Source organism: Dermacentor andersoni, chromosome 5 (assembly GCF_023375885.2).
Source record: "Dermacentor andersoni chromosome 5, qqDerAnde1_hic_scaffold, whole genome shotgun sequence".
Lineage (NCBI taxonomy): Eukaryota > Metazoa > Arthropoda > Arachnida > Ixodida > Ixodidae > Dermacentor > Dermacentor andersoni.
The window spans coordinates 19,077,839-19,090,915 of record NC_092818.1 but is presented as its reverse complement, the minus strand read 5'-3'; positions in this window follow the sequence as shown (position 1 = coordinate 19,090,915).

The following is a 13,077-nucleotide window of genomic DNA, read 5'->3' as shown; positions in this document are numbered from 1 at the left end:
TTATATTTATTTGGAGTAAATGGAACATTATGTTTCGAAGACTGGCATTTATAGGTGGTGTGTAAATGGGGTATAAGCCGCTCTTCCACATTGATATGACTTTGTAGTGGTCTGAATGAAGTGTTTCAATGCAGAAGAGCAGATGTAAAATGAACGGATGATGCGGAACTCGTACATATCTTGGACTTCAGTTAGTCTACAAGTGCAAAAGTATGTGGAGGTCGGAGATAAATAATCAAAGTTGGCAATGTGACAGATTCCTTTCTTCTGCAAAAGCAGTATTCTATTTATATTAAACCAAACTGCAGTAGTTCATGTGTGATTGAAATAGTGTGTGATATATTCTAACTTTTATTTATATTGGAGAAATTAACAACAACATGATAATACTCGCATAGTTCAAGAAAGTTTCTTTCGTAAATTGTTTTTGTTAGAATCCCAACTTAGATGAGATGAAAATGTTACACCAAGGATCTTGTGCTCATCAACAATGTCGATTTTATGTTCTGTGCACAAACATCTTGTTTAAAGTTGAATGTCTTGTTCCTAGCTTTGAAATTATTACTTTAGCTTTTCCAGGGTTAATATTAAAGGGACACTAAAGTGAAAAACGATTTCTTCTGCATCCGTAAATTACCATTCTACAACACCAAAAACACCACTCTTACAACGATAAGACGTTTGGTAAGCCAGAAAAAGCGCAAGAACGATATATGGGGGGCGACGCCTACTTAAGTTCCCGCACCCGGGGGCTGTGACGTCTTGGATTTTGATGGCACCTTCTAGGGCCTACTAATTAGATATAGCGGTACAGATTGACTACAGTGTGTTCTAAAGGAACGAAATATTAAACATGGCAAGTTTCGGGAACCTTTATTCAGCCAACGCGGCCCAAATGCGAAAACATACTTTGGAATCCCTGACGTCACGCTGACGTACCGGCGCTGGAGTTTCGACGCGAAATTCGAATACTGATACTTGGACCTTCATTTTCTCATCTAATAATCAAACTATTTTTTTTAAATGACTGCCTGCAGGGTTCTCAAACAATGCTTCATTAGTCTAAATTGATTTATTGTTTCACTTTAGTGTCCCTTTAAATTTAGTTAATAGTGACCATGATTTAATGTTACTTAATAATCGATTACATATTTCCGCCAACTCATATGCATCTTTTCCAGGCATCAAGTCTGTGGCATCATCAGCATATATTATAAATTGCACAGTTTTGTCAATGTTTACAATGTCATTTATAAAGGCGTTAAAAAGGAGGGGACCTAATACGCTTTACTGCGGGACACCTCTACTAATCGGCAATGAAGATGAGTGATAGTTACCCGGAGATACGCATTACGATCTATGTTTTAAATATAATTGAAATAAAGCCAGAGGAGTGCCCCAAACACCATACATTTCTAACTTATGCAGTAGTATATTATGGTCAAGGGAATCAAAAGCTCAAATGAAATCCACGAACAAACCTAACGTACAGAGCTTGTCAGTGTTTTCTGAAATGAATTATTAAAGCCTTAACAAAGCTAGTTCCAGAGACCTTCCTTTCCAGAAACCAAACTGGGTACCACTGATAATGTCAGTTTTATCAAAAAATTGTATAACCAGGTATGCAACATTTTCTCAAAACTTTTAGAGAATACTAGTATAATTGATATTGGGAAATAGTTTCCCAGCATGTTTTTGTTACTATATACAAAACGGACTCGCAAGAATGCTTCATTTCACATGGAAATTCGCCGGACTCCACTTCTAAATCAAATTATAAACAAGTACAGGGGCAGCATATTCTAAAACAAACTTTATAAAACTTTATAGGTCTTATCTGAAGATTGTCTGTAGCTAATACACTACTGTTATTAAGACTCATAAATGTTCTATAAACCTCTGGTTCACCTGTGGGATTAAGAAATATGCTTTCAGAGCGTCGAATTAATAAATCATCCGTGAGTGAGATATCTGACTTTATACTTGAAGTAAAATGTTAATTAAAACAATTGGCAAGGATTACACTGTTAATATACAATGGTGTGGTGTAATTTTAACTGGCATGAGGTCTTGTTGCTTCTCAGAACACTGTTTATAACTTTCCAAGCAGAATTTGGGTTTCTTGCATTGATACTGGAAAATTTTTGTACTAGACGTTCATTCTAACCACTGTGTCACGGCCATTATGCACAGTGAAATCGTCTTCCTACATAGAAAAATCTGCCAAAATAGATAATTGACGCCCTCATGTAATTTTTTCCTCTGCTTGTGTGTTGCCAGAAGTTCATCAGGTGACACCCAAGTTCTGTTTCCCGGAAGTACAAGGGAAGTTACGTGACCAGACACCATCTCAATGTATTGTAGGCATTGAACTACTGTTTCCATTTATTGAATTAAGAGAATGAAGGAGTCATAGTCATTGTCATAGTCGAATGCTTTCAATTTTGCTTTTCTTAAGAAGCATTCTTTGGCTCATCCGAGGCACTCCACAGTAGGTAAGCTCCCGTCTCGTATCATGTTGAACCTCTTCAGTAAAAAGGAATTCAAGTATCTGAGAAAATTACCAGGGTCCTTCCATGGAAGGACTCTGGTAATAACTCTAGGACTCATTACGTGACCCGCTTTCTATGTGGGCATGGGGCTGGCAAACTTTCCATTTTAGGAACAATGGCACAGTAAAAAATAAAGTGAGTTGTCGCACTTGCCGGCATGCCCCGGACCGTCACCATACTTGCTTTTGGTCCACGCACCCCACCTGGCACACCTTCATCACGGTCACACTTTCCTGTGCCTCTCTCCCATCTCCCTTCCATACCTTCTTTATCGGCACTGTCGGACTCGTGTTTCAGAGTCAGAGTGGAAGGGAGATGGGAGAAAGGCACATGAGGCTGGTGATGTCGGGTGTGGGCATCAGGGGTGCAACACAAAGGCAAGTGCAGTGGTTCTTTTTCCTTCACGTTGCCCTCCCATATTATTTTGGAGATAAACTGTGGCGGGTGCGAAGCAGGGCAAGCCAAGATGGCTGATAGCATCGTCTCACTGCGGGTGACGATATCATCGGCAGCGGCAGAGTGGACGCAAAAGCTTCGCAGGCTTCGTTTTGTACTGTTGATGTAAAAATATCGTCGAGACGTTATGAAACCATGTCATTGGTCATGCACTCTTAAATTAAACAAAATGACTTTTTTCCTCAGAGCAGTCTTTTTTTGTTTTGATTGCGCATTAATTCGAAAAGCTTTACGGCCCCTTTCGTATAAGTAAAGTACAACAGCAATGGTACTTATTCGCGTATTTGCACCAGTTTCAATATAATGAAGTGAAGTGCCGGTTTTATGGGCTTTGTTAGATCTAAGTTTAACTATTGTGTTTTGGAAATGTCATAGTAAAAAATTGCTACATATGATACCACTGTGCACCTTTAAAAATGCTTCGACAGGTTGTTGTTTTTGTTGATGATGGTGATGACTTGACCTTGAAAGTCCTTGAAGATCCTTGAATTTTGTCTCAGACCTGTATGAACCCTCAGTGGTGTTGAGCTTCAACTCCCCAGCACAACTGCCCATTGCTCTGTAGGTTACTTCAGGCCATGATCACGTACTTCCCTTGTGTCAACATGAACTAGCTCTTTCAGATTTGTGGCATGTCACAGAGCACAAGTGAAAGCATGTGCACATTTACCAGTTTTCACTTGGCCATAAACTTGGAAATGAAATGCACAAGTGACAGTCAATTTTGCCACGGTCTCTTGCATGGATCACGTCACATACCAACAAGTTGCCTATAAAAGCGAGTGCATGCCAGTTCCTCTGTTTTAGACTGAGCCACTGTCGATATTGGCCCAAGTTGTAATGAAACAGACTGTAACGTTTCTTCACTGGAGTACAAAAAAGCAATTGTCATTGCCATCACTGTCATGCTGGTCTGTCTCTTTGCTGCTGTTGTGATGCACACATGCGTCATACACACGCAATATACACATGCAACTAAGTTGGTTCTGGGAAGTTTGGGACAACAAGTTGGACACCTCCTAGTAAATGTTCTTAAAACTTCCCAAGTTCAGTTTTTGGCTCTTTTAGAAGACAATGTAATTAACATTTACTAATAACATATTAACTAAACTTGAGCAAGAACCATCAAAATTTACATTGTCACAGTGAGCTAATGCAGGAACTTCAATGTGGCATCTTTTCTGGTTCAACAAGCCTCCTCTCATGGCAACTGTGACTTTTTATGGCATTGCAGGGCAGCTCCAATAATCTTCTTCTTTAGTGCCCCTTTAGAGAAAGAGGGGAAAGGCAGGGAGGTTAACCAGATGCGAGCTGGTCAGTTTTCTACCCTGCACTGGGGTGAGAAAAATGGGGTCTGGAAAGAGAGCAGGGAGAGAGAATTCCGATTGGAGGTGCTCACACAGGCCGATGGATCTCAAGAAAAGCAGTAGCACTTGTACGGCCTTCCGAAGTGATGTTAAGTCCCGTCGATGTTGTAGAATTCTTTATTCCGACAGAGGCTAGTCGTCGAACTGGTTGAGCAAGACGAAAAGGAACTGTCTCTGTACACTGTACTGTGGGCCCTGGCACAGAACATGTCGTCCGCATTGCCACAGTGGCCACAGGCTGCGGCATCAGCCATCCATTAGGGAACGTGTAGACATGGTCGGGCATCACATTTAGTGTCCTTTTAAGTACTGCAATAAGAAAATGTGAATGGAAAGCTTGCTTGTAGGACACTCTGAGAGAGGAGGGTGCGAATGAAGGCATAATATAAGTACTACAGGAAATGTACAGTGAGAGTTAAGTTCAGGCTTTGTGGCAAGGCTTAAATATTATGAAAACAGTAGATAGTATCAACAAAGAGCTCCAACATGGCGTTTCATTGTCGCTTCTTTTAATGGTCTGCATCAGGGTAATGGAAACACAGTTCATTCATTGTTTATCCAGACAATGCAAAAAAATGCATTTGCATTGTCTAGGAGTCTGGATAAAAAGCATGAATGCCCCACAGATATCAGACCTCTTTTAATAAACACATCACTCAATCAACAGAATATTTTAACATGACCTCAAAACCGGACTATATCCAACCATTAATTAGTTATAGTATACACATAATGTGCACTTCAAGATATCATATCAAGATATCGCTTCCAGCTAGCATATGTACAAAAACAGAAAAAACATGCACATATCTGCATCAATGTATAGTACAGTGATAAATAAAAACTAAACTATACAGCACTAACACTGCAATAAAGAATAAATGGCAGAGGTGAGGCTGAACAAACAGCAGCAGACATACTTTAAAAGGGTAATTTTCGCAGGTAGAAAATAGATTTACTCCTGCAGTGCTAAAAGGTATGTGTTTTATCTTTTTGCTGAAACAATTGAAATGCATCGATTCTTCTACCATAACAATGACAACAGGGTGATGGTTTAGGAAATATGCCATCATGTAATGTTGCTTTCACATGCCATAGTTGGTAAACGTAAAACCTTTGTCATAAAATACTTTCCTTGTGTTGCAAGCATGTTCCTTCAAAAAATTTTTTTGCAATAATTTATGTTCCTTTAGCTTAATGTCGTGAAATATTGTAATTGCTACTTTCCTATTTATTAATTGCTGTATCGTTAATACATTATTCGCTTGAAGGGTGGTGCAGAGAGTGTTCGATAAGGTACGTTTTAAATCACTCGCATTATTCGTTTTTTTAGGATATACAGCTTGTGGATATTCATATTTGTTATTCCCCATATAAGTAGGCAGTATTGTATGGCAAGTTGGCAGTAAAATAGGGTTTCACATATCACACAAGGGTCTAAGGGTCTCGAAAAAATGTTATTCTCTCGCATGAGAAAATTTTTCGACAAGTATGATGTTTTAACAAATGCACAGTTCGGCTTCAGAAAGGGGAGATCAACAGAGACAACTCTACTTTTATTAAAGGAATACATCCTACAAAACATAGAAAAGAATATGTTTATGCTTACTCTATCTGTGGATTTTAGCAAGGCGTTTGACTGCCTTGATCATTCTACACTACTTGACAAATTACAGTCTTGTGGTATACGTGGTAATTCTTTAAATTTATTACAATCATATCTCAGTAAACGGCTACAGTGCACATGTATAAATGGCGGAACCTCAACCCTCTTACACAATAAATTTGGGGTACCGCAAGAGAGTGTGCTGGGACGACTTTTGTTTAACATCTATATTAATGATATCGTAGATTTAGACAGAAGGGAAAAATTTATTATATATGCAGACGACAGCACCATTTTAATGGAAGGATCTGATATAAACCAGTTATCATCATAATGTAACGATCTACTAAAGAAGCTATCTATATTGTCTAAGGAAAATCAACTTAAGATTAACGCAACAGACAAATGTTATGATATTTCATGCGGAAAACAGAAAGGCAACATTAAACCATAACATTTTTTTGAGGATCGAGAAATAGGGATTGTTGACAGTTACAAAATTCTTGGTGTTCATTTTTCATCTACTTTAACTTGGGATACACATCATGTAAGCTATCTATGTAAAAAACTATCCTCTGTGACAGGAGTACTATATCGTTGTTGCGGCATGCTGCCAGCCTCCGCCAAACTACAGATATATTACGCCCTTTTCAATTCACTCCTAAACTACTGTGCATTGGTCTGGTGCACGACAACTAAAGCCAATATAAGCAGACTTTTGACATTGCAGAAAAAAATTATTCGTCACATCATAAACCTGAAACCTTTGTCTATGACCAGAGATGCACATAAATTGTTTAATATTGTGACAGCAGATCGCCTTTACACATACCGTTTATTATATGTGATGCAATTTTCTGACACATTAGTAAAGAACTTCATTGAACATCTAGCACGCTTAGAACACCGTCAGCCTAAGATAAACACAAGGAAATCTGACAAATGGATTAGTCTACATTTCCGTACATACTGCTACAAACACCAATCGCTAGCCTGCAACTTACTGTTTATTCTCAACAAATATGTAGATATTGCAGGTTACAATGGGAAGCAACTCAGACAATATTTTGTTCAGTTATGATATGTTGTTTCAGTGATAACATTTCCATTTCCATTGTCTTACTTTCTTTTTTTTTCTCCTGCATATATGCATTTTGCTGTCATTACTACGGTGCACTATGACAGTTATTTATAATGCAGTCATGACTATTATGTTTTTTGCCTCACATATATGTATATGTCTACTACAGTGTTTAATCATGTGCCAAGGTGATGTTGCCATGTAAGGTGCTTTGGGCCCCGTCAAGCTACTCTCGTAGCTTTTAGCCCAAAATGACCATCCAGTTTCTGTTTCTTTTACTGGAAAATAAAGATTGATTTGATTTGACATAAACAGACTGGTATAGCGGTAGAGCAATGGTGATTAGGCTTATTTGTTTATATTTATTTATTTATTTATTTACATACACAATTTAAGCTGATATTGCTATGGTACAGCACATGAATAAGCCTTAATCTGGCATTTCTGCAGCGAAGTAGTAGTGGATGCAGCTACAACATGCTGATTACCAACAAGGTATATTTATAATCTGATAAAATAAAGTAAGCGGCCGGACACTGAATGCACTCCAACTTAGCAATATTGATAGCAAGGAAACTACTGCAGCATGCTGGAGCACTCGGTGAACCAAGGAACGATACGCTCCCAGTTTGACATTAGAAGGAGATCCTTTATAACTTTCCAAGAAGAAAACAAAGTTTCTTAAATGCTTCAGAATAGCTATTTGTTGGGCTAGTTGCCTCAACATCTTGCAAAGGGCAGTGCAGAAGTCTTTCAGAAAAAAAAAAGGGAGACCAGGCAGGAAAGACACTTTAATGGCTTTATTGCAAACGTAATCGACATGGGCACTCACTGAAAGTTTACTGGTAATTATGGCACTCAATATTTTACTTCACTTACACTTTCCAGAGGCTGTTTGTTAGTGCTCGAAGTATGAATCACAGGCATTTTTTTTAATTGGAATGGACATAGATACAGTCTGAGAAAAGTTAATTCTGATTCCTTTTTTTAATTCATAAGTATTCTTTGGCGAGCACCCCAGCAAACTCTGCCTATTCCATGACGCCTTATGTCTGCAAAATAAAGGCATAATTGCTCAAGTTAACACATGTAATTGTTATAATAGCGTAACAGTAAATCATTGGTAGCGTTAGAAAACAAAGAAAAGGAACTGGTTACGTTGCTGTCATCGCGTCAAGGTCAACAAAAAAGGGAAATAGAAAGAAACGTGTGGTGTACAATAAAGAACAAAAAACTGTTGTGACCGCGTTTCGGCTCAGTTGGTATGACATATCTGCAAAATAAATGCATAGCTGGTCAAGTTAACACATGATTGTTATAATAGTGTAATAGTAGTAGATGATTGGTAACGATGGGTAGACACACGTAAGCTAGCTAAATAAGTAAGCAAAAGCGAAGTAGCAGCCAAGACAAAGGATGTTTACGCATCAGTAAACAATTCTCAGAATTTCTGTTGCATTTATTTTAGGCCAGTCTGCAAGTTTACATAAGTTCTTTAGGATTGATTGACAGGATGTAGATATAACAACAGAATATAACATGCAGTCGTCAGCAAATAACTTCACTTTAATACAATCATCAATGTCATTTGCAATGTCATTTACATAAATGAGAAAGAACAGTGGTCTGGCGACTGAACCCTATGGAACTCCGGATAATATGCACAATATGAATCCCGGATCGTGTATGCAGACATTGTTTTATCAGTAGATAGCCAGAGTGATGCTTGCTAATACAGTGGACTCTAGAAAGACTAAACCCGCCTTAACAGAAACACCGGATAAATGGAACAATGGCATGAATGGTTTGGTTGGCACAATGTAAACAACCTTCAGTTAAGCGGAACCAATATTTTTGTGAACTTCGCTTAAACAGGACTTAAAACAAAATTACCATATACCATATTGACATATGAAAGAGGAAAATCTGAAAACCATGTTAAATGGTGGTGCTATAAACATACAGTTGAGAAAATGCAATCCATCAGGCGACTGAGGGAAAGCTAAAGAAAATTAATGATTTTGACATAATAGTTCTGCAGAAACCCACAAGGTGGAGATGGGTGGACGTTCCCCTTTATTAAGCAAATTAAATATGTCGATGTTGCAACATTTCATCCGCCATCAGGACTTCACTAGGCAAGTAATGTTCCATGAGCAGGAAGGGAGCTACGCGGAGTATGTAGGATCTTTAAGTCAGGCTGGCTACCACTTGTGCTTTGTTCATAGCAGCAGGAATTTAAGACCTTATACATGATGCCCTTGTTATATGCTTTGAGGCGACAGTTGAAAATATATATGGTCGCTGAAGTTCATGGCAAAGACTATGATTCTATTGACTAAGGCACAGATATTACTGTTCCAGTGCTTGTTACACTTTTGCATTAGATGGCAATGGATGCATTTGTGTCTGCAGTGCCATTTTTAACACAAGGACTGCACAGAATTATTGGGAATTATTTCACGCACGAACACAACCTTGCACAAAAGAAGCTATAATATTAGAGGCCGAGCACAATGAAGTCTGTTTTTTACCACAGTAATATCAAAACACTCGAGCACTTTTCAAGTAATACAATTGCGAGTGGTTTTTGCTTCCTTGGCTTAAATGAAAGTTTGGATAAATGGAACACAGTTTTTGGTCCCTTCGAGTCTACTGTACCTGTAGAAGCGAAGTAAGAAGCTGGAATTCGCATTTTATCATCATCAGCAGCAGCAGAAGCAGCCTATTTTATGTCCATTGCAGGATGAAGGCCTCTTCCTGCGATCTCCAATTACCCCTGTCCTGCGCCAGCCGATTCCAACTAGCACCCTCAAATTTCCTAATTTCGTTGCACCAACTAGCCTTCTGCCGTGCTCTAGTGCGCTTCCCTTCTCTTGGTACCCATCCTGTCACCCTAATGGTCCAACAATTATCTAATCTGCGCATTACATGACCTGCCCAGTGCCATTTTTTTCTCTTTATGTCTATTATAATATCGTCTATACCCGTTTGCTCAGTGATCCAAACAACTCTCTTTTTGTGTCTTAACGTTATGCCTAGCATTCTTCGTTCCATCACTCTTTGCACGGTCCTTAACTTGTTCTCAAGCTTCTTTGTCAGTCTCCAAGTCTCTGCCCCATATGTCAGCACAGGTAAAATACACTGATTGTATAGCTTCCTTTTCAATGATAATGGTAAGCTTCCAGTCAGGAGCTCACGATGTCTGCCGTATGTGATCCAATCCATTTTTATTCCGTAAATTTTCTTCTCGCGGTCAGGGTTCCCTGCGATTCGTTGACCTAGATTAATGTACTCCTTCACAGACTCTAGAGGCTGACTGGCGATCCTGAATTCTTGCTCCCTTGCCCAGTTATTCGTTATTATCCTTTGTCTTCTGCATATTAATCTTCAGCCCCACTCTTACACTCTCTCTGTTAAGGTCCTCAATCATTTGTTGTAACTCATCTGCAGTGTTGATGAATAGAACAATCTCATCGGCAAATCGAAGGTTGCTGAGGTATTCGCCGTCGATCCTTACTCCCAAACCTTCCCACTTTAATAGCTTGAATATTTCTTCCAAGCATGCAGTAAATAGTATTGGTGAGATTGTGTCTCCTTGTCCGACTCCTTTCTTTATAGGTATCTTCCTACTTTTATTGCGGAGAATTAAGGTGGCTGTGGAATCTATGTAGATATTTTCCAGGGTATTTACGTAAGCATTCTGTACTACTTGATTACGTAATGCCTCTATGACTGCTGGTGTCTCTACTGAATCAAATGCTTTTTTTGTAATCCATAAAAGCCATATAGAGAGGCTTAGTGTACTCTGTAGATTTCTTCATAACCTGATTAATGACATGGATGTGATCCATAGTAGAGTATCCCTTCCTGAAGCCAGCCTGTTCCCTTGCTTGGGTAAAGTCCAGTGTTGCCCTTATTCTATTGGAGATTATTTTGGTAAATATTTTATATAATATTGGGAGTAAGCTAATGGGCCCATAATTTTTCAGTTCTTTAACGTCTCCCTTTTTGTGAATTAGTATAATGCTTGCATTCTTCCAGTTTTTTGGGACCTTTGCAGTCGATAGACACTTTGTATAGACAGCCGCCAGTTTTTCTAACATTAGGTCTCCTCCATCTTTGATTAAGTCTACTGTTATTCCATCTTTTCCTGCTGCTTTTCCCCATTTCATGTCTTGCAAAGCCCTTCTGACCTCATCTCTAGTTATAGGAGGAGTTTCTGTCTCTTGTTCATTATTGTTTCGAATGGAGTACTCCCGAGTCTTCTGGGCACTGTACAGGTCAGTATAAAATTCTTCCGCTGCTTTTATTATACCTTTGAGAGTGCTGATGCTATTACCCTGCTTATTTTTCAGTGCATACATCTTGGTTTGTCCTATAACAAGTTTCCTTCTCACTGATTTTAGGCTGTGTTCATTTCTTATGGCTTCTTCAGTCTTTCTCACGTTATAATTCTGAATATCACTTATTTTTGCCTTGTTGATCAGTTTTGACAGTTCCGCGAATTCCGTCATAACGGAACACAGTTTTCGGTCCCTTCGAGTTCCTTTTAAGCAGAGTCTACTGTATCTGTAGAAGTGGAGCCAGAAGCTGGAATTCGCATTTGGTGCACAAAAATCTAATCTTGTAAGGTTTAATGGCAATGCAGATCATGGTGTCCCAATAAAGGATTGCCAATTACCTACAGTAAACGAATACAATTATTTGGGAGTAGGATATTGTTATGAAAGACAAATGAAGGGAACCCATGAAGATGTCCTTAAAGCAACAGGCAGTAGAAACACCGTTACAAAGAAGCACAGAGGATATTGTAGGGATAACAAGTATGAAACTGACATTTCAAGTTGCAGTCGAATTTCAAATTACAATATGATATTTCAAATTGCAGACCAACGCTGACATTGCCCGTGCTTTCTAAATGCCTCAAATAATAATCTATAATTGGCTGTATCCTTTCTGTAACAAGTATGCGATAACAAAATGTCAGTATGATTTTCTAAAAGATCGATCTAAACTGAATATACATTGGAGAAGTTCGAAGAAAGGTAATTTGTTCTAAGAACTTTTGTTCATTTCACACATGCCTTTGATTACATAAATCATAAAATTTTATTTGATAAATTAGGCCACTGCGGCATCTGTGGGCTTCCACTGATGCTACTTGAAACATATTTACTTATTTACTACTTGAAGCCAGTTTTATGCCTTTTTGTCTGTGCCCCTGTCATCTGTACATTGTATAGATACGGAATAAAGTTCAAAGTTCATGTCTTTTAGAAAGACATCAGTGTACTGATGAATGAATTGGTAACAAACAGAAAGCAAGTAATCTCAGCAGTACCTCAAGGCAGTAAGTATTCTTGGGCGTTTGAGGTTGAACTTATAAATAAATGACAGTCTAAAAATAGTTATAAAAATAGTTATAAATAAATGAAATAGTCTATATTTCCTTATAAGCTAAATTTATTATTTATGCTGACGACACCGGTTTCATTTTTATCAGATGCTGATCTTTTTGTTAAAGTCAATGCCATTTTAGAGGCATTAGGCACATGCACAGCTAATAACCAATAAAAAAAAATCAAAAGCTGTGATTTTTCATTCTATGGGTAGGCATGTTTCTGTAAAGAGTAACCGTGTCTTTCGCTGCTCAAAGATAGAGCTAGTTAGCTCTTCTTAGGGTACTCGATGTTCATTTTTCAGACTTGCTGCAATGGGATGACGATGTCAACGCAATATTACATAACTTGGATGGGATAACGAGAATTTTGAACCGAAACTGCTAATTAATTCCAAAGTCAGTAAAATTGTTTATAATGTCATCCTTGCTTTGTATTTAAATTGGTATCATTTGGTCTGGAGGACTATTAAAGAATGCAAAAAAATACATATATAGAGAGAGAGAATAAATAAGAATGTGCCAATTTTGCATCCTACTGCCCAGCTCTTTAAAAAATCTAGAATAGTTCGAACACAGGACACATACGAGTACAAATTGTTGTGTGAATATTG